Raw genomic sequence first — 26,116 nt, forward strand, 5'->3', positions numbered from 1 at the left:
AATACAGTCTTGCTCCAGGTGCTCAGAACTTTCCCCAACCTATTCAACTTGGTGGCTATTACAAACATAGGGGCCCCCTCTACAGGAACCTGCCAGCTATCACGCACCACCCTCAGAAAATCGTCGTGCTTAATCCACACGTTCAGGAACACAAAGTGCTTCGGAATTACCTGCATACTTATCAACTCAAAGGATATTAGAAGCGGACTGTGGTCAGACGTAGACTTTGACAAATGCCGTACGGATGACGTAAAAACTGACTCCCACACCGCGGTGTAGAGGAGCCGATCCAAACGCATCCATATAGCCGCCTCCCTACGGCGCCCATTCCACCAAGTAAAACAGGAACCGTAATAGGCCGCGTCGACCAAGTCACACGCACTGACACACTCCTGAAAATCAGTAGTCTTCCGGTGTGAATACGGTAGACCACCTTTTTTCTCGTCCACACTTAACAGACAGTTAAAATCACCCGCAACCGCCCAAGGCACACCCCCGGGGATCCTAGAAAAAATAGCTTTCAGCTCAACCCACAGGGGGTCCCGGAGGCGTACCGTGGTCTTGGCATAAACAAAAGAGAGCCAGAAAGGCGTGAGAACCGTAGAGTGTACACAAGATATCGTAACACACTGCTCAGTCTGACTCTCAAATGTTACTGCCAAGTCATTATTCCAAAAGAACCAAATTTTATTATTATTAGAAGCAAAACCCTTATCAAAATTAAAACGAATTCTAAAAAACTCAAGCCAATCAGACGAGCTGAAAGGCTCGAGCAGACAAAGAACAACAGGAGAATGCATTCTTAACAAAACACGGATCCTGCGTGCCGAACCCCGGGAGGACACCCCCCGCACATTCCACACGAGCGTCTTCATATAGAACCACCCGGCTCCGAGTGGGGGGAGCCCCCCCTTTTTCTGGTATGTAAAAGCCGACGTCCTACCGGGCCTACACCAGCAAGCACTCGATCCTCAGAGTCTGACCCCGACTCCGGGGCCCACTCCTCACGCTCATGACCAGACACCGGCACGTCAGAATCTGACCAAGCCCTTTCCCTCCCCCTTCTCGGCCCCCAGGGAACCTTAGGAGAATGAGAAAAAGGAGTGAAAGAGAAAGATACCAACTGGCCCGGCGACTGGCCATTCCCTGCCCCGGGTGCTGCCGTACCTATCCTGCTATCAACCGGGGTAGTTGGCAAGTCGCCACCCCCCGGCCCCACAATAGCCTCCTCGGAGACTAAGCTCTCATCCTGGAGCACAGCGAACCCATTACTAACCGGCACCGGGGTGGTCCGGCCAGCTGAGAGGGCCCGCCATACCTTATTACCCCCGGCCCCTGACTATTGTCAACCATCGGGGCCTTACCTTTTGTCTGCTTTTCTTTCTCACTTTGTTTTTTCCTCTGACTGGCCGTCATGTCCCGATGATCCAACACAATAGCTGATCTCCGGTCCTGGCCGACCCCCCCGGTAGGGAGCGGACCAGCATCAGCCATTGATGCCGGCACAAGTGATGCCGAGGAACGTGGAGCGCTTGCCCCACCACCAGGGACACGGCAACTACTGGCCAAATGGCCTTGTTTCCTACAGTTCAAACAGTACGGGGGGATACGCTCATACTCGATCGCCTGCCAAAACCCCACGGCCTCCCGATCCGGGCGCGCAGTCCCTAATCTGATGAACATCCTGCTGCACCGGGGCTTTAGCAAGTCAATCTCAACCTTCACCCTAGCCACACTGGGCCGGGTGAACTTAGCCGTAGGCGTATCCACCTGTAAAAATCTTCCAATGGGTTTGACAATCTGTTTGAGACAAGGTTCCGAGAAACAGTTGGCCTTAAGGTTAGGCAATAACACCCAAACCGGGGCCAGCGACGTCTCAAACCTCGTATCAAAATCCATCATCCACCTAAACAGCCTCATCGGGCACTTCCCGTCAAAGAGAATCTGACCCTTGACTAGCGTATTAATGCAATCTTCTGGATTGGAAAATGCAAGAAATACGTGCCGCGGGTCCACTAAGCCAACACTCACCGTTCCTTTTAAGCGTTTGGCAAAGTGTTCTCTTATAACGGAAAGTACGGGCCTGCCATAAGAGAACTTTCCAATAAGTAGGGTTTCCCCTATCTTGTTCATCTGCTGCACCTCTGTGTCCTCAAAAGTAATGCAGGCCTCCCCCTCATAAGATTCAACCATTTTATCCGGGATATTAAGCCCCGAGGCATGGCCCGCATTACCACCCTGAGCCGGCAGACCCGTGGAAGCAAAAAGACTAGCAAAGGAAGGAAGCGTACCTGAGCTCACGGCCAATGCTGAGCTACCTACCTGAGCCGTATTATCCAAGCTTGGTGGCCCCATTGGGGCCGCATTATGCGCATGAAGCGTAGCAAGTCGTGCCCAGGCATTGGGCACGGTGGGACCCGAGACATGCACACCTCCTGCATTAGTGCCATGTCTCGGGTTGGGGTTGCTATTGGGGGTTGGCATTGCATTTTGCTTGCTCCCAATAGCATCCCCATATGGGACAGTCAAAGGCGTGGACACTAAAGTTTGCGTAGCTGTCAAACCATCCACACTCACGTTGCCCCCAGAAAAAGTAAGTACGGACAACGTGTCTCCAAATTGACCAAAGAAGAAAGGAGGATTACCCCCAACCCCCTGGCTATTAGTCATGTTGCCTGTATTTAGTTTGGACGTGCCCGAGAGCTGCCCCATCCCAACCACTCCGGCATTGCCCACAACCGAGGCCATGGACTTAGGGTGATTAGAAAATGCGGCTGTTCCCGAGCTTGGCAAGAGAGGGCAGGAAACATAAGAGGGATTAGCTACTAAGCCCTCAGCATTATGTTGCAAATCTTGCCCTCTAAGTGTGGGCATTGCACTCGAGTGAACATCTTCATGGGGCCTATGACCAGCATTGTCAAAGGTGACTAGCCGATTAGGATCGCCCCCATGCGCCCTATGACCAGCTTGCCCAGCCTGAGCTTGCCGATTAGGGTGAGAAAATGATGTCTCTTGTACACTTCCCACACTTAGACTCGAAACAAAAGAGAGAGGGGTAGAAACATTACCTGTTGCTGTGCAAGCATCCTCCGGCAAAAATGCCTTTAAAGCATTTGCTCCCCCTTGTTGAAGATTCCGGCCACCCCCACTATCATTCCCACCACTCACCTGCCTTTCCTTACCCAAAGACTCGGAATGCACAATCGTGCTATGAACCATAGTAGGTGTGAGATTGCAACCGTGCCTAGTGACCCCTTTGGTAGACAAAAATGGCGTATGATCTAATGTTGGCTCACCATTAGCAACCAACCCCACATTATCATCTATCACAAATGGGCATCTCCATCCAAACATCAAGCAAAGGTTATGAGCTAAGCACTTAGGATTGGGCAAGCTCACATGAGCGCCCACCGAGGCATTATATGTTGCGGGAATATGGCCAAAACCATTCCCCCCAGCCTGAGTGTTAGTGCCCTCAATTAACGGCCGAGATGCACATTGTTGCACCCCACCCGAAGAAACCACGGCATGCCCTCCATCCCCACATGAGGCATTGCCTATCTCATTAAGCTTGCTTTTCTTCATCACAAAACCACCATGGGGCGCACGACAATTGCCCTCCACCTCACTGCCTCGTGCAACCAAAGTAGAGGACTCACCCATAGCTAGTCCTCCACTTTGATTTCCCCCAAAATTATGAGGTGCATAAGCCTTGTTCTCGGCATTGAGGGCAGTTTTATTGGCATTGCCATCCATGTTAGGAGGCATGACATTCAAGCACAATCGGCCATCCTTCCCCTCACCATTAAAAGCTCCAAGAGATGTGGCATGTGAGGCAGCTTTCTCACCACACTGCACACCTTGAGCCCAAGCCGAGACCTTGGCACCATCCATCCCACTCCTATGACCAGCCTCATCAATTTGAATAAGCCGATTAGGGGGGTGTTGTCTATGACCAGCTTGCTCCAACTGAGCTTGCCGATTAGACACCATGGATGATGCATGCCCAGTCCCGGTTTTACCATTTTATGGATATTGGTTGAATTACTTCGTGTTGAATGGTTATCTATTTTTTTTTTGTTGGGTTAGATGGATTTTGGTGTTTGGGATAACGAATTATCTATTGGGTTGTTTATGGAAGCCTATTTGAAGTGATTATTGGTTGGTTTTCTCTCTAGATGATCTCTAATATTCTTCTTTTATTGTTATTGTTCTTATAGGCTGCTTGTGTTAGCAAATATACATAAGGCGTTTATTTAGTAAAATGTTTAATTATCTATTTTTTCCTTAAAGTATATTTGTCTTTAGTTTTGTCAAATAATTGTTAAAGAGGGAGATTGTAAGTGTACAAATGATACACATTTTACTCTTTTTATATTGGGAAAATTATTTGTCAAAATTTAGGTTATTTTATTAGACTGTATTAGGTTCTGGATTACAACCTGGATCTTCTTCAGAAGTTTTAGTCTTCAACCTGGATCTACATCAGAGGTTTTCTGTACCTGAGCTAGAGCGTGGTCAATGGAGTGAAGAATTTCTCTAACTAATTTCTGGTATTTTGAACAAGTATTCAAGCAGTATTTTTGAATGAATGGAGCACATTGATTTGAAGAATTTGGGTAGCACATTTCTAGTCTTTTTTTGTTATCCTAATTCGACTATAAAAGAAGGTGTTTTGAAACTCATTATACAACGAAGAAGTGAATTAAATTGGTGATAAAATCTCTAATATTTATATCTTATTATCTCTCTATTGGATTGTTCTAAGGACTATATGTGGTTATCTCAAGAAGTGATTATGGTGTATTGAAGATTGAAGATTGAAGATTTGTTGTGGCATGCATGAAACCACTCAAAGTAGATGTTGAAGATTGAGTTGGTTTAATTCGCTAAGGCCATATTGTGCATGATTGTGTCTTACCAACCCTTGTAACCTTTGTTAATCATTTAGTGGATTGGGCAGACGTGAGTTGCCCTGCAGATGTAGGAGAGTTTGCTCCAAACTGCGTTAACAATTATTGTGTCCCTGGTTCCTTTAAAAATTGAGTAGAAACCAACTATGAATCTCTTGCATTCAAGATCCACGATCATTTTTCACCCATCACCAAACTATACATTGTTGAGCACAAGGAATTCATTCCAAACAGCCCAAACCTCCAATATTCATAGTAGGTGATGTGGTAAAATACCTCGTTTATTATGAATATGTATAAAGTATAAGACCGGACCAAGTTTGGGTCCTTGAGTGGTCGGCTTGTTTGTTTAAGTGGTTAACCTCGGTAAGTGGCCTGAGGCCGAAGATTCCCGAGCAAAGTAGAGCTATAGAGAAATTGTCAAAGAGTCCCCTTTGCTATCGCTTTGCGGGGTATTTATAAGAGATTTAAGGGGACACATGTCGAGGGATTTGCATGAGTGCCACATGCCATCCATGCACTTGATACTGGGGTCGACCATAGAGAGGCGTACACGTGTGAGTATATTTGACTAACTAATAGCCTATCATGATCCGCTTGGACGCACCCTATGTGCGATCGGGACCTCGGGTGATCAACTAGGTCGGGACCGAGCAAGAAGAGATTAGGGCGACGACTTTTTAAACCGTAGGGTCAATAACCTTTAGGTCGGGTAGGTCAACTGTCAAGCTCAGGTCATTTAAAGTCGGGAAACGACCCGGGTCTCGAGGTGATTTGAATCCGACCAGGTTCTCGGTACACGATGTTCCGTAAACCGGGGTATATTCCCTATCAAGTAGCCCCCCTAATCCATGCCCTGAGATATGGTAACGTCTTGAGGGGTTCGGACTATAAAATCCGATCGTATTTCATAGCTGCAATTCAGGAAGCACGTCTATCCCGCTCCGACTGCAAGCTTGACCGCCCTTGCCGAGAAGACCTCGTGCGAATTTTACGATTATGCAACAGCCAATCTCAAGGAACCTTGGTACGATCTCGAGACAAAATACGTGTCAGAGACGAGGGGAGTCACCGTTGTAGTCCCTCCTCGGGAAGTCGACTGGGATGTAGGAGGTCTCCCGTTCACTCTTACTATCCAAGTTTCTCATGGCTTTAAATTTAGTTACTAACTTTTTATGTTCGGTGTATGCAGGTATGGGCATAGAAGATACTTTTAAGGTCGTGGCTAGCACCACCCGATCCAAAGTCACCCTCGGGGTGAAGAAGAATCGCACTCCTGAGGTCGGCAAAGCCATCCCAACCAGAGTACCATTGACCATGATCGTCCCGGCGGGCACTACGATAGACCGCTCTATTGACAAGACTTTCTCTAAAAGGGGTAAGGAGCCGACGACTGACTCGGGAGAAGACGCTTGGGTTAAATGGAGAAATAGGAGAGCTCCACTAACTGCACGGTGATCATCGACGCTCTGCTATTTCGCAGCCCCCCAGCAATGCTCATCGACCATATCGCAGCGGCCATACCGACCACCGATGATACAACCGAGTGGACGATTAACAAGCTCGAGGAATGATAAGCCATAAAATAGCCCATAATTGTGCTTCATTTGTACTAATTTTTTATTTAATGCTAGGAAATTGTGCTAAAATGAGGCTTTGTTCATGCATTTATAGTTTGAGGAAGGAGAATTTAGACTTAGGCATGCAAGAGCTTAAATTGCGGACAATTCGGGATGATACCAAGGCAAAATGGTCCAAAAAAGGAGGGTCAAAAGCATAGCACGGAGCAACAGAGCGAAGATTGCGTCCAAAAGTCCCTCGGGAGGGTGTCACGCTGAAGGTCATGGCGTGACCATCAACGTGACACTCTGTCGGATGATTAGGTGTCACGTTGATGATCTCGCCGTGACCACCAGCGTGACAGCCTAATTATCTGCAAAGTAGCCTTGCCTATCACAATGAAGGGGACCTCCATCGTGACCTGCTAGGCCACCTTGCGGGTCCTGGTTGTCAGGCTGGTAGTCTCGTCGTGACCACCAGCGTGACGCCCTAGGACCTGAGGGCTGGTTTGAAGGGTCATGATCACCTTCACGCCGTGAAGGTCATCTTGACCTTTGGCTATTTGAGAGGCACTATGGCTGGTCATGATGGAGTTCACGGCGTGACCTCCATCGTGACCATGCATTATAAAGGCGGCTATTTTAGCGTGGGACCCAATGTATAAATAATTGGAGGCGTTATTTTCAACCTATCTTTGAATTTTCTAGTCTCCCTCTACATTTTCTCTCCACACAAACCATGTTAGAACATATATCCATTGTAATCTATGATCTCTGGGAAGATTTAAAGGAAGATTACCGCATGTAATTACAATTTCAACTTCAATTTCAGAATTACTTTGTTAAATTCAATAAAGGAAAGTTCTCTATTTCTTATTCTTACATTTTACATATATCTTGCAGTGTAGATTCATTATGTATTAATTCAATTGCTTTGTAGTTTGTCAATTCAATTATGAATAGTTAAACTTATTTAGGGATTTAGATTGAATTTCTTTGTATGGATGCCAATATGAATTGAATTGTCAAATCTACGGCTTGTAATGTCTTTAGAATGAATTTGATTGTGAAATTGGTGAAATGTACTGAGTCTTGTTTGGTTAGGGCCCTACTATGCAAGAGGATTTCGGATTTGGTGTCTCACCTATGAGAATAGGGTTTCACCATAGCCAAACCTATCACATTTCTTGCTTATGTTTGAGAAAAAGGGAGTTGGAAGGGAATGAATACACCACATGTTTGATTAATTGCCTCACCTAGTCTAGTTGTGATGAGAATGCAATTAGAACTTGGGTGATAGTCCAATCTCCATGAGAATGGCGTTGGCACTTAACTTCCTCACTTTCATTATTGAGCATTGCTTCGCTTAGAATCTTAGAACACAAAAAAGCATCTATGCAAGGTTGTTTTATCTAAATCCTCTCTTTTAACATTGTGTATTACTTAATCTATTGCTCTATTTTATATTTGTTTCTCAATGCAAACAATTCTTTCCTTTGGGTTAGCCTTAAAACACTCAATGATCTTGTCTTTTATCCCCTTCTACTCAAGTCCTTTCTGGCCATTCCTTGAGGATGATACTCACTAAACACTCCTACTAAAAATCAACTTTCGGGGAACGATATGCCCGAAGTTTCATTCAGGTATGATCCTCCCGGATTCCTCTTCGTGAATTACCTTGTGCACCGACTAACGTAACCGGCCATTCACAAATGGGTTGCACCTTGGATGACTTGTTTATCCGTGCCAAGGTCTACGAGGCCCTCAACCACTCGGACATGGAGAGTTCAAAGAAGGCCATCGCCTGGCGAGAGGCGAAGATCTGCAACCTTGAGAAGGCGAATGAGGCCTTGGAAAAGAGGGTTGAGGCGGCCAAGCAGAAGATTTCCTCCGCCGTCGCCAATTATAAGATCTCCGCGCCCTTCCTGAGTGACGCGGTTATGGCCCCTGGCCCAAAGCCTTGCGTATTTTCAATGACCAAGCTGTAGTCGAACCGTTCTTCCGAGCATTGATAGGCATTGAGACTGGGGAGAAAGTGGTATGAGAGTATGGCCGGTGGGCCTTCATGTGCGGGAAGAGAAAGATGCGAGTAGACGTTGAGGAAGCTCTGGCCAAGTTGGTAGTTGATGACGACCTGGCAGCGGTCCTTAGTATCCTTCTTGAGGAGGTGACCAACCCCGGGCCTGTTCCATACACTCAGCCGGCTCCCACCGTGTAGCAAACGGCCTCACTGGAGTCCGAGGGAGAGAAGACTCCTTGTAAGGAGTGAGTGATGATGATTGGGAGCCGGACCCCATTATGTCAGGCACATAATACTTATTTTGGATGCACCTACAAGAACTCAGCCCTTAATGTACCGAGCATCTGAATTGTGCCATATGGGTTTTTACTTAATTTTTTGCTTAATATGTTTTTTTCACACTTTTATTCTTCTGATGCTAAACTTACTTAGACCGAGCTGGCCTCTCCGACCATGGGGAGCTTTAAGCCCCTTACGCACCCTAAGCCTGGGCTCCGAGCCCAATACATATGGTATCAATGAGGCTTCTGATCGGATTCGACCTATCTTGCCCTTTGAGGTCGATAAGTTCTTAGTCATGGTGTCTGTCCGTCCGTTTAGAAAATCTCATTGGGCTCGGTTATGTTTGTCCGGTGCCAATGTATTAGTTATTCAAAATTTTCGAAAGTGAGTTTTGACTATTACTTAACGCGGGGTTTAGTATTCCCAGTCTCGTAATCTTGGGCCCATTACCATCCCCCCACTCCCTGTGGCGCCAGAGTCGGCCAAATGGGAGTATTCTGTATTTTTCCTAGGCTGATACTAAATACTTCAGTATTCCATTTTTGTCCTTTGTATTGATCCACCGATTCCCCAAATCGGGATCCGTTCTATGATCGGGTGATTACGTAGTTTGATCATTGTTCTTACAACCATATTTTCAAATTTACCAGTTTTTGTTCATTTCATTAAGGTCAGGTCGAACTCGAATTGTTGTTCGACCGCATGGGTTTGGCGATTCTATTGCCGGGTATGGCCGACAGCTTGGCCGTATTACCACCGTCGGAATGTGCCATTAGCGTTTTTATAAATTTTACATAACTTAAAAGGGTCGGTTTCATCACCGTCACTAGGGTTAGTTTGGTCGGTCTACGGACCAGTTTAGCCAAACTAAATGGTCGGTTGTGTCGATTTATTGGTCGGCTTTTTCCGCCTTATTGAGTCTTTAAACACCAGGTAGCTTTGAAGGACACGACTTGACATTGTTGCGACTAGCCGAGGTTTGATCAATTCTAACTCCCTTTAACTGCCCAGGGTCCTTTACCAGCCCTTAACTCCCTGTGGCGCACAGGTCGGCACGGCATGTGAGTATATTATGGTCGACTCGGGTTAACTGTTCTCCACGTTCCTTTGTGTGCAATTGCCTATAATAGGTCGACTATACTTGTTGGGTCAGTTATGACCAATTATGGTCAGTCTGTAGACTCCTCTAAATGGCGGACTCTTTACTCGTGCACCCCGAGATGTGGCTAATTGTATCCAAGTTACGCGCACAATCACATTTGGCCTATTGGTTGGTCGTGCCGGCCTCGGTTATTTAGTTGTCCATTTGACCATTATTGCTTGTTTTCAGCCCTTTGTGTAACACCCCACTTTTCTTAAATCTTAATTACAATGCTTAACTTAAAAAGGATACTAAATAAGATCAAGATACGATTAATATCTTAAAAGCCCAAAACCACAAGAGGTGTCACCGCCACAATCACCGCACACGATGATTGCACAGGTTAGCAAAAGCTTCTAACTAAAGTCAAGTATAAACAAACTACAACCAAACTTGGGGATTAACACCCCGGTGTCCATCACCATCAAAAACATCTAACAAAATCCAACTTCCAAAGTTTAAACAAACATAACTGGAAAAGAGTTTAGACTACAAATAGCTCTCTAAACTAACGCTAGTCTAACTCGATCGTGCTCAAGAACTGGGCGCTCCTAAAAGGGGTTAACAAACAAGCAAATAGAAAAGAACCCGTTAGCACGAATGCTAAGTATAACGCCACTCAACCCTGTAAAGTACTATAGAATATACTTTTGGAAAACATTTGTCACGTACACTTAGATCAAGTAATCTCAATCACATTAAACAACAACTCAAATATACTCAACAATAATTCTATATGCTTGCAACCTAATTATCAAATAGGCATGCTTTCCCAAACATTTAACTCATCAATAGTCTCATGCTTTCACAGATATATCTAAACATGGCGAAATACTCTACTTAAACTCAAACTGATAGATATAGAAATACTTAAACTTTAACAAGCAAACTCATGCTATCAAGTTGATTGATAAACAACAATATAAAGTCATACTTCTTCTCATACTTTCATGCAAAACGTGCAACTCACATAATCATGTAACAAGATGATCATGATACTTTAAGTATAAGTATATAGATAGATATAAATATACACTCACTCTTTTGTAAAAAAGGACACTTTTTTTGTGGAGGTTTCTGTAGAGTCGCGATAACTCGCTTTTCTCTTCTTTCACTTGAGTATCTTGACTCGGTTTCTTTCTTTCTTTCTTTACTCATGCGCGAGGTAGGCACTTCACCACAATGTAAACAGACCTATCTGGGCTCGGCATCTAGCCGGCCTAATACTCATCTCGCCCATAGAATCACTCTCTTGGTTCTTTTCTCAAACTCTATGGAATCAGGTATCGTACTTGTCAGTGTGCACACCCCCTAACCGGGATTCCGATCCCGGCGGGTAGTATCCAACCTAGTAACGTCGGAATACGCCTCGTTACTTCACATCGGATCACAATGTCCGTTTCTTTCTTGACTTTCTTTCTTTCTCTTTTCTTCCGAAAGAACATAGTCCTAACGGGCCTCCAAAACCACGGATTACTCACACTAGATACATATAGATATAACTCATGCAACAAATCTATTTATGCAAACTCATGCACATAATTTCTCAACAACTTCTCTTTTCTCACAAATTGGAAATCAATTATTATGCAACTTCTCAATGCAACTAGATAATGATTTTTCCAAAATAGATATAGGTTTTTGAAAGAATACTTAGGCTTACTTAGAACCAATGATGCACTTTAAATCATGAAATGCTAATATGCTTGTAGACACAGAAAATTTGAAGCCGATAAGTGGACCGATTAAATCATTATCGAGCCCAATTTCGGGATTGATTATTAGTCCAATTTAATTAATTCGGCTATGATAATTAAATTAATTTAACTAGTCTAAGTAATTAAATTTGATTTGGGCTATTGAATTAATTAATTAATTGGTCCAAGCTCATTTCAAAATTGAATTATAATTATAATTATAATTTAAATATAATATGATTTTATTATATTTGAATTAGATAATTATAATTTAATTTGAATTTGAATTTGATGATAGAATAATGAGCCTAGACTTGATTTTGGCAAGGTTCATTTTAGTAGATAATTAATTAATTTAATTTAATAAAAATTAGTGGAGTTTGTTGAGGGATTTTAGTTACAAACTTCACTATAAATAGAGCCTCAATTTCATTCTTTAAATCACACCTCAAATACATTGAAAAAAACTTGAAGACTTGAGAGCTTGAAGGTATTGAAGAACGCTTGACAACTTAAAGGCTTGAAGATTTGAGAGCTCTTTTGAAGGCATTTGAAGATCTTGAAGAATTATAGGCATTGAAGGCATTTTTTGCAGGCTTTGAAGATCTTGAAGAATTAAAGGCATTGAAGGCATTTTTTGCAGGCTTTGAAGATCTTGAAGAATTAAAGGCATTGAAGACATTTTTTGCAGGCTTTGAAGATCTTGAAGAATTAAAGGCATTGAAGGCATTTTTTGCAAGCTTTGAAGATCTTAAAGAATTAAAGGCATTGAAGGCATTTTTGCAGGCTTGGAAGATCTTGAAGAATTAAAGGTATTGAAGGCATTTTTTGCAGGCTTTGAAGATCTTGAAGAATTAAAGGCATTGAAGGCATTTTTTGCAGGCTTTGAAGATCTTGAAGTAACTTAAAGCCATTTTGCAGGTACTTTGAAGATCTTGAAGCCTTTTGAAGGTAACTTGAAGCCATTGCAGGTTCATTAATTTGATGCTTTGCAGAGTTGATTGCTCCGAAGTTTGATGTTTGCTGTTGAAGATCACGCCACTTGAAACCCGGAAGCTACGCCATTTGAATCCCGGAGGCTACGCTATTTGAATCCCGGAGGCATATCAATAGATAACGTCACTGAAGAATCAGAGGACTAGACAGAGATTTTGTACCTGCATATAGAATTATACACACGTTGTATACGGAATTCTGTGAATATATACAAAGTTTACTTTTTTTGTGTTTATAATGCTCTTTTACTGTAAAGAATAACTCAAATTCTCTTTCACTGTGAATCAAACATATAAGTGCTACTTCATGCTTATAACTCCGAACTTGACAAATACTCTTAGCAAATATTTAGCAAGTATTGTTCATGCTATTTAAACTCAAAATATACTTTATACTCTTCCAAATTCCATTTACTGCAAGCTAAGAAATCAAGCACGGGATATCTTAAATTCTCATATTCTTTGCATGCTTCTCAATAAATCACAATAAGTACTTAGACATAGTTTCTAATAAAAAACTAACAAGTAAAGATCATGCTTCTCTTTCAAATAGCTAAGTTCAAATATTTCAAAATTCTCATTCACTGTAAAATAATTACAGAATACAACATAGGCATTTCTCAACATAAATTCTACTGCAAATCAAGCATTTCAACTCCAAATTCAACGAAATCAACTTATACTAGTGCGTCGAAGCGAACCATAGTGTTCGAGCCTCAAGAGCCCACGAGTCCCGGACGGAACGACACGTAGCTGAGCCACAAAGGGCCCGGCCAGTAGGATTTTTAGCCTGGCGGAGCTTGGTGGCGAGGCTTGAGGAGCCCAGCCACTTGGCTCCACCAAGCGGCGGCCTTGGGCAATGGATCTATTTGAGATCCATGCCCAAGGTCCGGCCCTCCACGGGACTAGCTAGCGGTCCTTGACTAGGACCGTTGGCTAGTTCTGTGAACCTATTTGGTGCATAGACAGTGTGCACTAGTGGGTTCTTTCTTCACCTGAAAACAAACCAAAGCAACAAGACACATCTCCAAACCCCAATAAATCAAACATAGATCAACAATAGCTCACTAATAGCTCAACCACAACAATAATCTAACATTTCTAAGCATTTACACCTCAAACTAGGCTTCACAGAGTCAATTAAATAGTTGGGAGTCCATGGGTTATACCTTTGTTGCCTCTTCTTCCTTGTATGGATTCTTCCTTCTTCCCAAGATAGCCACTACCCCCTTCACCACCTAAATACCTCAAACAAGCCACACAACCCTTAAGAAAAGAGCCTCAGAGATAGGAAGCTAAGGAAGGGAAGCTAGATGGAAAATGGATGAACCTAAGAACTTACTGTGTTTTTTCTTTGATTCTTGCACAGCTCTTGGTGGGAACACAAAGGGATGGAATCAAGAGGAAATGTTTGCTTACTATTCATTTTATAATGGCCTTAGGAAGATCAACAGTAATTGGTGGGGGGCAAAGTGGTCTTTTGGCTTGAACCTTCAAAATATCAGACAATGAATTGGAGGCTTATGGTCCACCTTGCAACATGGACCTAGTCTAGAAAGGAATTTTTAAATAGTTTGGGGTCAAAAATAGATTTTTCCAAAAATGATTTCTAGATAAACACTTGGTTCAGGTTTCTCAGATCTCTCCTGGTTTCACTTCAGATTGAATTTTGGGTAAAAACTTGGTACGTAGTGCACCCGAGAATTTAGGATTTTAGAAATAAAATAAATCTCGGTGTCGAATTTATTTAAAACGTGGCTCAAAATAATTAATCCAAACACTATTTTCAACATAAAATTTTTGGATGAGTGAAAAATGACTATTTTGGAATTTCTTAAAATAGAATTTAGAAAATTAAATTTTGTGTTGTCACATTCTACCCTCCTTAAAAGAAGTGTCGTCCTCAAAACTTAGAACGAACAGATGGGTTTTCTTAGAACGGAAACTTTCAAAAAGATGGTAAGAATTTCAAGATTTGGCTTAAGAGTTTTTCTTGGGATACTTAGAAGTTTAGGAATCTCTGAGTTTCAAGTTAACTTACCACAACTAAAGCGCTACTCAAAAGTAACAACTTAAGTAAAGTCTACTAACTGAACTTAAAGCTTAACGATTTACCTTGATTGAAATCTCCATGAGCACCACCTTGCGGCACGTAGTTGGGATCCCATCCATACGGGGTCCATCTCTGAACATTCTCCACTCCCTATCTTTCTTCGAGAACTGCAGCCCTTTGATCAAGGTTTGCAAAACAATAGTTCACTTGAGCACTTAAATTGTCAAATCTTTGGTTGACCATCGCATAAAGTTCCTCGTAGGTATGTCCCCTTGACCCTCCTCCATAACCTCCTTGTGGCCTTCCCTGAGGTGTTGCAATATTTGTCTCTTCGTTCCCAGTACCTATCTCTTGATCAGTCCCCATGGCGTTCCCTTCACCGCCTTCTTCGGCTATGCTACCGGCCTCAATGCCAACACTTGACCACTTCTTTTGTGGTATGTTCAGATTAACCACGAGTGCCATCCTCTCATCCATGGGTTTCTTAGCAATCTCCCTCAAGGTTAGATATTTGTTATCAGTCACCTGGTACAAATCATAGAATCTCATGTTTACTATGTTAAAGGCTATCCTTGTAGTTCTCTTTATATTCTCTCCTCTCTCGGGTAGGTTCATCTTAATGAACATCCAACTCAACACCATACCGTAAGGAAAATACTTCATATTCATTGTCTTCGAATAGAATATGTGCTTAAGCATCAAAACTGGAAAATTTATCTCAATTCCAAACCTGATAAAATAAGCCATGGTACAAGCCCAACTACCAACCTCGTTAGAATTTTTCTTGCAAGGAAATAAACACTCTTCTATTAGCAAGATTAAAATCTTCTTCTCATCACTAAAGGTGATTCTTTCGGGCCTAAACTCTTTGGGAAACTCCTCCCTTCTTCCCGTAAAATATCTCAAATACTCAACATAACCCACTCTCTCGTGGGAAATCCAATCATCCCTGTCATAAACATCTACTCCATTCAACGGCAAATCAAACCAATTTGATAACTTTTGCGGGGTTAATTCCACTTTAGTGCCTCTAACATTGGAAGTAAGTACAGTAATTCCCTTCTTTAATTTGGTAGACAAATTCTCATAAAATTCAATAATCAAATCGGGATGAATCTCTTCTTGAATCCTTAGAAATTTTCTTTGAAATCCTTGATTTCCAAACCAACGATTAATTTCCTCAGAAAAATGCTCAGGGAAGAAGGTTTTACCTCCAATGACTGAGTAGTTTGAGCCCTCATGGCTACTTTCTCCTACTTGTTGCTTTTCTTTAGCCATTGACTCCACAAGCTGCTTGTCTTGAACCTGGTTGGAATGAAGTGGATGACTCAAGTAGTATTTTTCTTGCACTTAGAAGAAGTTGGGGAATGAAACTTTGAATTTTCTAGGATCAAATATGATGTTTTGAAGGAGTTGGATTTTAGTTTGAGGGTGAGGCAGTATTCCGCCGAGCGGAGAGAAAGAAGAAGAAGGGTTCTGCAATTTAATTTTGGGGAAAAAGCTTGAGAAAAGACAAAAATGCCCCTGGTGGCCTTGGTAACGGCACTCCACGCGTTCCACCTCCCTGATCCTCTGTCTACCTCTCTGCCACGGTACCAGGTCACAGACCATAACGTGGTCCGTGACCACGTTCCGTTCCACGGAACGAACTCTGTTCCGCTCTGTGGGCAAGGCCCGTTCCCAAGTTCAGGTCCTCGGGTCAAACTCTCCCATCAACAACATTTCCAATTAGTCCTCCAACTTTGTCACTTCTTCAATTAGAGTTAAAATCAAAATGGTCCTTGACTTTGTAAAATCCCAACTCGTAGTCAAACGTTGACTTTCTAATTTTTTTCTAGATTGTTTGGTTCCAACTTAAACTCGAATTAAATTCTTGTCTAATTCCTTCCTGACATTTCTTAATCTTTCTCGTTTCCACTTTAACTTTGAGGATTTATTCACTACCCTCCATAAACTAACTCTTCTAATTAAACTTTAATCGTTCTTTAACGATTTCACTTTTACTAGTATCTACTTCATTCTTATTAGAGTTCACTTACTTGTTCTTAGTACACTTTATCGAGAATTTCTCAAAAATATGCTTCTAACAATGTCTTAAATCTCAAGTCTTAAACAAGTCACGAATTGTACCAAATCTTTCAAGCACGCACAACAAAACAAGAATCCAAACAACAACGTTAACACTTATTCCAACTTAGAGTGTTACCTTTCTCAAGATTGCACCCCTCAACTTGCGTCTGTCCCATCACCATGATCCTCCCCGATCTGGCTCCTCCCGGTCGTCCTTGCTGAGATCCCCCGTCTCCCTGGTTGCCATTTTTGTGCGGGCCACCACCTGATTGATTCCCACGACCCATTCCTCAGTTTGGTGCCTGGTTGAACTAGCCTTTGGGCGGCTGACTCGGGGTTGTACTGTGGGATCTTTGCATCTTCGGATACCAACAAACGGTGGCTCTATGCCCTGGCTTCCCGCAATTGAAACATGTAACGGGTCCTCCTCCACAAGTAGTCCGAGGGTGATCCTTACCACACCTCGTGCAAGCCACGCTCCTCACACTAGATAACTCTCCAGCTCCAACTCCCTATCCTATCACTGGATTCCTCCTTTCTCCATTTCAGTTGTCATTTCTCGCCACAGGGTTGAATCTTTGCACCTTACTTGACTGTGAGTTGTTCCCCACACTCATCTTCTTCGGTCCGTGCAGGGAAATCCTATGTAGTTGCTGAATCCTGGAGTGTCCAGCAGCTGCGTCTTAGGCTTCATTCAAAGTGGCAAACTTTGTAGCAGTGAATAGCTTCTGAGCATCATAGTGCAATCCATGGATGAACTTCTGGGCTTTGCTAGCCTCGTCCGGTGCTAAGGTAGGAGCAAAACGAGATAGTGCCACAAAGCGGGCATGATACACCTGCACAGACATGCTTCCTTGCTCCAAATGCAAGAATTCCTCGTACTTAGCAGCCTTGACATGCTCAGGGTAAAATCTTCCTCTCAAAGCGACCTTGAACATCTCCCAATCAAAGTCCTATTTCTCCTTAAGTGTCGGGTTCTCCATCACCCACCAGTGATCAACCTCTTCCTGAAGATAGTACATAGCTGTCTCCACTCGTTGATCTTGCTAACAGTTGACCACGTCGAACAGTTTGTTAAAAGTGCTGATCCAGCTCTCTAGGATCTCAGGGTCCTCCTGGCCCAGGTAACTCGGCGGGTTGCGCCCCGTGATCTTTCGTGATACAACACCGCCACCGTTGTTCCCATTCAGTATGGCGGCTCCGATAGTCTGGGTCAACTAGGTCAGCTGACGCAAGCTCTCTGTCAGATCTGTTGAAGATGAAGCTCCAGGTCCTGAGGAACGAGGAGTCTCTTCTCTGACTCTTCTTAGTGGCATTACGTTAGCCCTCTAACATGATCAGAATAGATCATCTTGGTTAGTACTTCTAAGAGTTAACTATTTCTAACTTCTCTTTTCTTAAGGTATGGCTTACAACAAGTAAAGCATGCAAACAAAAAACAAGTATAAGCTCTTATACTTCTTTATCAACTTTCACAAAACTTCTCTTTCAAACTTTAACTTTCGAAGTCTCAACTTCTAACTTTTTCTTTCAACTTTCAACTTTTAGCTTCTTTACTTTCATTTTCAAAAGAGAAGCAATTGCACATTAAACACGGTGATAAATCACATAAACAGTTAAGCAAGCGTAAGGGAACTCACTACCTCACCGCGTTCCTAACTGACGCTTAAAGTACTTCTTAACTTGGATTCTTACACTTAGTCACTGAACTTAGATTCGTTCTCATCTTAGATCTCATAATTTAGAGTTCTTTCCTTAACTTGTTCCCTCTAGGACTTCAACTTAGAATTTCTATACTCAATCCTAAGGCTCAATCTTCCTAAGATCCCGCATGCGGTTCGCACCGCTCTGATACCAACATGTAACACCCCACTTTTCTTAAATCTTTATTACAACGCTTAACTTAAAAGGATACTAAACAAGATCAAGATACTGTAAATAGCTTAACAGCCCAAAACCACAAGAGGTGTCACCGCCACAATCACCACACACGATGATTGCACAAGCTAGCAAAAGATTCTAACTAAAGTCAACTATAAACAAACTACAACCAAACTTGGGGATTAACACCTCGGTGTCCATCACCATCAAAAACATCTAACAAAATCTAACTTCCAAAGTTTAAACAAACATAACTGGAAAAGAGTTTATACTACAACTAGCTCTCTAAACTAACGCTAGTCTAACTCGATCACGCTCAAGAACTGGGCTCACCTGAAAGGGGTTAAAAAACAAGCAAATAGAACATAACCCGTTAGCACGAATGCTAAGTATAACGCCACTCAACCCTGTAAATTACTATAGAATATACTTTTGGAAAACATTTGTCACGTACACTTAGATCAAGTAATCTCAATCACATTAAACAACAACTCAAACATACTCAACAATAATTCTATATGCTTGAAACCTAATTATCAAATAGGCATGCTTTCCCAAACATTTAACTCATCAACAGTCTCATGCTTTCACAGATATATCTAAACATGGCGAAATACTCAACTCAAACTCAAACTGGTAGATATAGAAATACTTAAACTTTAACAAGCAAACCCATGCTATTAAGTTGATTGATAAACAATAATATAAAGTCATACTTCTTCTCATACTTTCATGCAAAACGTGCAACTCATATAATCGTGTAACAAGATGATCATGATTCTTTAAGTATAAGTCTATAGATCGATATACATATACACTCCCTCTTTTGTAAAAAGGGACACTTTTTCTGTGGAGGTTTCTGTAGAGTCGTGATGACTCACTTTTCTCTTCTTTCACTTGAGTCTCTTGACTCGCTTTCTTTCTTTCGTTCTTTCTTTCTTTACTCGTGGGCGAGGTAGGCACTTCACCACAATGTGCACGGACCTATCTGGGCTCGGCATCTAGCAGGCCTAATACTCATCTCGCCCACAGAACCACTCTCTTGGTTCTTTTCTCAAACTCTATGGAATCAGGTATCATACTTGTTAGTGTGCACACCCCCTAACCGGGATTCCAAGCCCGGGGGGTAGTATCCAACCGAGTAACGTGGGAATACACCTCGTTACTTCACATCATATCACAATGTCCGTTTCTTTCTTGACTTTCTATCTTTCTCTTTTCTTCCGAAAGGACATAGTCCTAACGGGCCTCCAAAACCATAGATTACTCAAACTAGATACATATAGATATAACTCATGCACTTCTTCCTCATGCAACAAATCTATTTATGCAAACTCATGCACATAATTTCTCAACAACTTCTCTTTTCTCACAAATTGGAAGTCAGTTATTATGCAACTTCTCAATGCAACTAGATAATGATTTTTCCAAAAAAGATATAGGTTTTTGAAAGAATACTTTGGCTTACTTAGAGCTGATGATGCACTTTAAATCATGAAATGCTAACATGCTCTTTTACTGTAAAGAATAACTCAAATTCTCTTTCACTGTGAATCAAACATACAAGTGCTACTTCATGCTTATAACTCCAAACTTGACAAATCTTCTTAGCAAATATTTAGCAAGTATTGTTCATGCTCTTTAAACTCAAAATATACTTTATACTCTTGCAAATTCCATTTACTATAAGCTAAGAAATCAAGCACGGGATATCTCAAATTCTCACATTATTGGCATGCTTCTCAATAAATCACAATAAGTACTTGGACATGGTTTCCAATCAAAAACTAACAAGTAAAGATCATGCTTCTCTTTCAAATAGCTAAGTTCAAATTGTAACACCCCTAATTTTGAAAAGATTTAATGCTTATGAAATAGAGGCGAATCTGTCATTAATACCTAAACAGAGCAGAAGCTAAGCATAAGAGTCGGGGTGTTACGCCACATCTAGGTTTGAGAAGATGCACAGGCTAAACTAACTAAACAAGTATAATCCACAGATCAATATTCAAATACAATTCAAGGTACACAGATCATCTAACTAATACTAGAGCTATCTAAGCTAAATCCACGAGTCCAACTAGCGCGCTCCAAAGCTACTGATCGGTACCTGAAAAACATATGGTATAACAACCATTAGCGAATAATGCTGGTAACCCATAACCACGCGTTGAGTACAATATAGGTAGATATAAGAAAACCATTTTGAGACTTGGGAATACATATATAGTCCTATGAAACTCTAGCTTTAAATCAAGATCAAGACTTAAGACACATCAACAGACTAGATACAATAAAACAATATAAAGATACTTGCTTGCAATCTAAAACCACAAGACAAGGCAATAACAAGACTCATAAATAACAAGCAATAACATCAGCACACACGTCCACGATCCAACCTTATACCAAGTTCCAACCTGCACGCCTCTCCAACCTTATTTCAATTCCAACATGTACCTCCAGCCACCCTTATATCGCCTCCCCTATCCCTCCGGAGCACGCATGCTTCCCATCGACATACCACCAAGTCGCCAACAAGACCACCAATATGATAACACCGCGGTGCCGTATAACACGATATGTGCCTTTAGCACAATAATCAAATGGTCTGTGCCTATAGCACAATAACTGAGCACTAATAGTGCTAAACAGCCAACATATCTTTTCCACCAATCACATCTATTTTCTCATTATGGACAACAACATAGCAATCAACACCTCAAGAACAACAATCAACAATGATCAATACTCAATACCAATACTCGATATTCGCCATGCCACAAGAAGGGGAGGGTACAAGGCTCCCAAGGGAACATACAAATCTCATCCTAAGCCAATGGGATCGCTGGTACGAAAGCTTCTTGGCCCTTTCCCATCCCGGGACTTCATCAATTGCATCCAAAATCAAGTCCAAAAACATCCTAACACATATCAACAAAAATATGGACTTGAACAACGAGAATTAAGCCAAGAAACACCACAATTACATTCTAGACGCAAACCCTAAACATGCCAAGATTCAAGATTAAACACATAACGGTTCAAGAGCATCAAGAACCTCAAGAACATTAAGAGACCTATATGCAAAGCCCTAAAGACAAGCCTTAACCTTGAATTAACACCTGAGCATGCATAAACCCACCCAAGAATGCCAAGAATGTCATAACAACAAGATTCACAATATAAATCCTAGTGACAAGCTCTAAACATAATTACATACAAGAACCTATCAATCATCACACAAGATCATCAAGATTATCAAGAATAGCAAGAATCCATCGTATAAACCTAAAGACGAGCTGTAACAAGATATACATAAAAAATCACACATTCAATCAACCAACAGAGCCAATCCATAAAAGATAGCAAGGAAAATAGGTTTTGTAAGACATGAGTTACCTCTTAGCCTTAATTAAATCTCTCACAACTCCTAGGATCCTTCTTCAATATTTTCTTCCAATTGTTCTTTCCTAAGCTTGGTGATGGGGAATTCTTTGGCTAGGTTTCTTGGGGAGTTTCGAGTGATAGGAATATGGGTAGAAAGGGTTCTAAATGCTTTCGAATCCCCTATATATAGATTTGAGAAATCCTAATTAGAATATGAATAGTAAAGGCACACTTTCCCTATTTTATCTGAAAAAGGGATTAAGGTCCAGATTCGTTGAACCAAGGATAAAGTCCCGATTCGTTGAACCAAGGATCAACCTATTAATCATGGTAATAATTTAAGGGATCCTGTACCAAATTAAATCCTTTTAACTATTTTAATGGAAACCACTAAAATATTGATAGAGAACTTACGAATTAATTAAATAATTAATCCGGGATTAAAGGACGTAACACGGGGTGTTACACAAATATTTCAAAATTCTCATTCACTGTAAAATAATTACAGAATACAACATAGGCATTTCTTAACATAAATTCTACCGCAAATCAAGCATTTCAACTCCAAATTCAACGAAATCAACTTCAACTAGTGTGTCGAAGCGAACCCGAGTGTCCGAGCCTCAAGGGCCCATGGGTCCGAACGACACGTAGCAGAACCATAGAGGGCCCGGCCAGTAGGCTTCTTGGCCTGGCGGAGCTTGGTGGCGAGGCTTGAGGAGCCCGAGCCAAGTGACGATCTTGGGCAACGGATCTATCTAAGATCCATGCCCAAGGTCTGGCACTCCACAGGACTAGCCAGCGGTCCTTGACTAGGACTGTTGGCTAGTTTTGTGAACCTATCTGGTGCACAAGTAGTGTGCACCAGTGGGTTCCTTTAATTCTTCATCTGAAAACAAACCAGAGCAACAAAACACATCTCTAAACCCCAATAAATCAAACATAGATCAACAATAGCTCACTAATAGCTCAACCATAACAATAATCTAACATTTCTAAGCATTTATACATCAAACTAGACTTCATAGAGTCAAATAAATAGTTGGGAGTCTATGAGTTATACCTTTGTTGCATCTTCTTCCTTGTATGGATTCCTCCTTCTTCCCAAGTCAGCCAGTACCCCGTTCACCACTAAATACCTCAAATAAGCCACACAACAACCCTTAAGAAATGAACCTAAGAGATAGGAAGCTAATGACGGGAAGCTAGATGGAAAATGGATGAATGGATGAAAATGAACATAAGAACTTACTAGTCTTTTGGCTTAAACCTTCAAAATATCAGACAATGAATTGGAGGCTTATGGTCCACCTTGCAACGTGGATCTTAGTCTAGAAAGGTATTATTAAATAGTTTGGGGTCAAAATAGATTTTTCCAAAAATGATTTCTAGAACTTAGTTCAAGTTTCTCAGATCTCTCCCGGTTTTACTTAGATTGACTTTTGGGTCAAAAATTGGTACGTATTGTACCCGAGAATTTAGGATTTTATAAATAAAATAAATCACGGTATCGAATTTATTTAAAACGTGGCTCAAAATAATTAATTCAAACACCGTATTCAACATAAAATTTTTGGAAGAGTGAAAAATGGCTATTTTGAAATTTCTTAAAATAGAATTTAGAAAATTAAATTTTGGGTTTTCACACCTTGCTAGCCCCCCACTCCTTATGGGATTCGGTTCGACCCCATACGTGAGTATTTCGATCAAAGGACGGGTTTTCTCCGACTCGATGGTCGGTCATACCGATTTATAGATCAGTTTTCTCTGCCTTGTCGAGTTTTTTGCTCTGGACAGCGTTCTCATAGACATTCTAAAAGCGCTTCTCTTTGAGATCTCCTTTTGGGGTTCCCGGTCTTTTAGACCGGGTATCTTGATCTTTTTTTTTTTTCGAAAAATGAGGACGTTACTCCTTTCGTTGCCTATATTCGGGCTTCTCGGTCTTATGCCCAGGTTCTTTCGATTTGGTGATCAGGTTGAGGAGAGTTTTGCTCTTATACCCCGCTCGGGGTTAGAGGTCTAGGGACCCTTCTAATCTTCCTGATCGTTCATGAGGGCACTTCTCCTCACGGGCTTTTGTACGAGCCTTTGGTCTAGGGACCGTTCATACTTCCCGGGGATGCTTATCCTCTATGTCTACGGACCAGTATTTTTTCGATCTAATGATCATAATCGAGGACGCTTCTCCTCTTGGTATACGGACCAGCTTTTTTTTTTACCTAACGATCATTATCGGGGACTCTTCTCCTCCTGGTCTAGAGGTCTTTTGTTTTTCAAATCTTGTGGTCGTAAATAAGGAATATTTCCCTCTCGGTCTAGGGACCGTTTGTTTTTCTGATCTTGTAATCATAAATAAGGAAGTTTGTCCTCTCAGTCTAGGGACCGTTTGTTTTTCTTATCTTGCGATCGTAAATAAGGAAGTTTTGCCTAACCCTTGTACGAGGTTTTGGGGTCTAACGACCGTATCAAGCCAACTCCTGGGTTTGGGCTACGGACCTGGGCGGCCAATATTGCCTACTTCATAGAAATTACACTGAGATCTGATCCTGGCCTTCATCGTTGTAGTCTCAAGACTTGCCCGTACTGATTGGGTCGGGGTAATCTCTTGGTTGTCTTAAAATCGAGGAGATCGAAATAACACCTGATTTAATTACATTCTGATAAGATTTGTAACAAAATTTACATTCCGAGTAGTCAACACACAACCTACTATGTTAAACAACATTACAACTTACTCCAGCTGAGAAATCTTTACCCTTGGTAGCAGCAATGTGTTGTATTTGCACGGTATTCAGTAAGCCTTCGGGGGCTCTCGGATGATTGCTCATTAGAGTCCCATGGTTGGAGGCGCGAACCTAATCCGTCGAGATTCAGCTCTAGGATCGGGGTGAGTATCTACCGGTTGGTTGATTTGTTCGATTTATCGATCGGGATGTTGCTAGGATATGCTGCTTACTGCTGTTGGTGCCAGCGGCATACCGGTGAAGGTCGGAACGATCGTGTACAGGGGCAGTTGAAACACGAACTGAGAGGGGAAGGAGCCCACCATGAAATGATTTGTATGTAGGCACCCCCATTCGAGCGGGGCCGAATCCCATCAGGGGATCAAGCCGCGCATGTACAGATTCCCCATCAAGCTCGGGGTGAGTGGATGTATAACACCGGTCATGACAGTGCTGAGACCGGTTATACCTAAGGAGGTCGGTACGGACTGCAATGCCAGAGTTGAAGCTTGCCGAAGCGATAATTGAGGATGAAGGTCGAAGTCAGCATGCTTGGGTTCTTGCTCCGCGTCAAAGTTGGATTGAAGCATGATTGGGGACTTGAGTTGACCTTGTAGCTGTTATTGTCGGTCCCCACAGACGGAGCCAAAAGATTTGGTAAAATACCTCATTTATTATGAATACGTATAAAGTATGAGACTGTACCAGGTTTGAGCCCTTGAGTGGTCGGCTTGTTGGTTTAAATGGTTAAGCTTGGTAAGTGGCGGGAGGCCGGAGATTCCCGAGCTAAGTAGAGCTATAGAGAAATTGCAAAAAAGTCTCCTTCGTTATCGCCTCGCGGGGTATTTATTAGGGATTTGAGGGGACACATGTCGAGGTATTGGCAGGAGTGCCATGTGCCCTCCATGCACTTGATAACTAAGTCTACTAAGGAGAGCCGTACACGTGTGAGTAAATCTGACTAACTAATAGCCTATCATGATTCGCTTGGACGCGAAGTATGTGTGCTCGGGACCTTAGGCGATCAACTAGGTTGGGATCAAGCGAGAAGAGATTTGGGTGACTGCTTATTAAATCGTAGGGTCGATAACCTTTAGGTCGGGTCAGGCAACTGTCAAGCTCAGGTCCGAAAACGACCCGGGTCTCGAGGCGATTCATATCCCACTAGGTTCGGGGTACATAAGGGGTCGTAGATCGGGGTATATTTCCTATCAGTAGGGATCAAATTCCTACTTAACACTAAAAGCAAGTTTTAAGTGAGATTTTTCATCTACTTGACCAATGTTCTAGGACGGAAATACCAAGATTGTAAATGGTCATCAATGAATAAGAAGAAATGGCAAGCTATCTTTTCATATCATGTTTTCTCATATCATGTTTTCCCAAAGATGA

The sequence above is a fragment of the Ipomoea nil genome, unplaced genomic scaffold (genome assembly GCF_001879475.1).
Source record: "Ipomoea nil cultivar Tokyo-kokei standard unplaced genomic scaffold, Asagao_1.1 scaffold3030, whole genome shotgun sequence".
NCBI classification, from domain to species: domain Eukaryota; kingdom Viridiplantae; phylum Streptophyta; class Magnoliopsida; order Solanales; family Convolvulaceae; genus Ipomoea; species Ipomoea nil.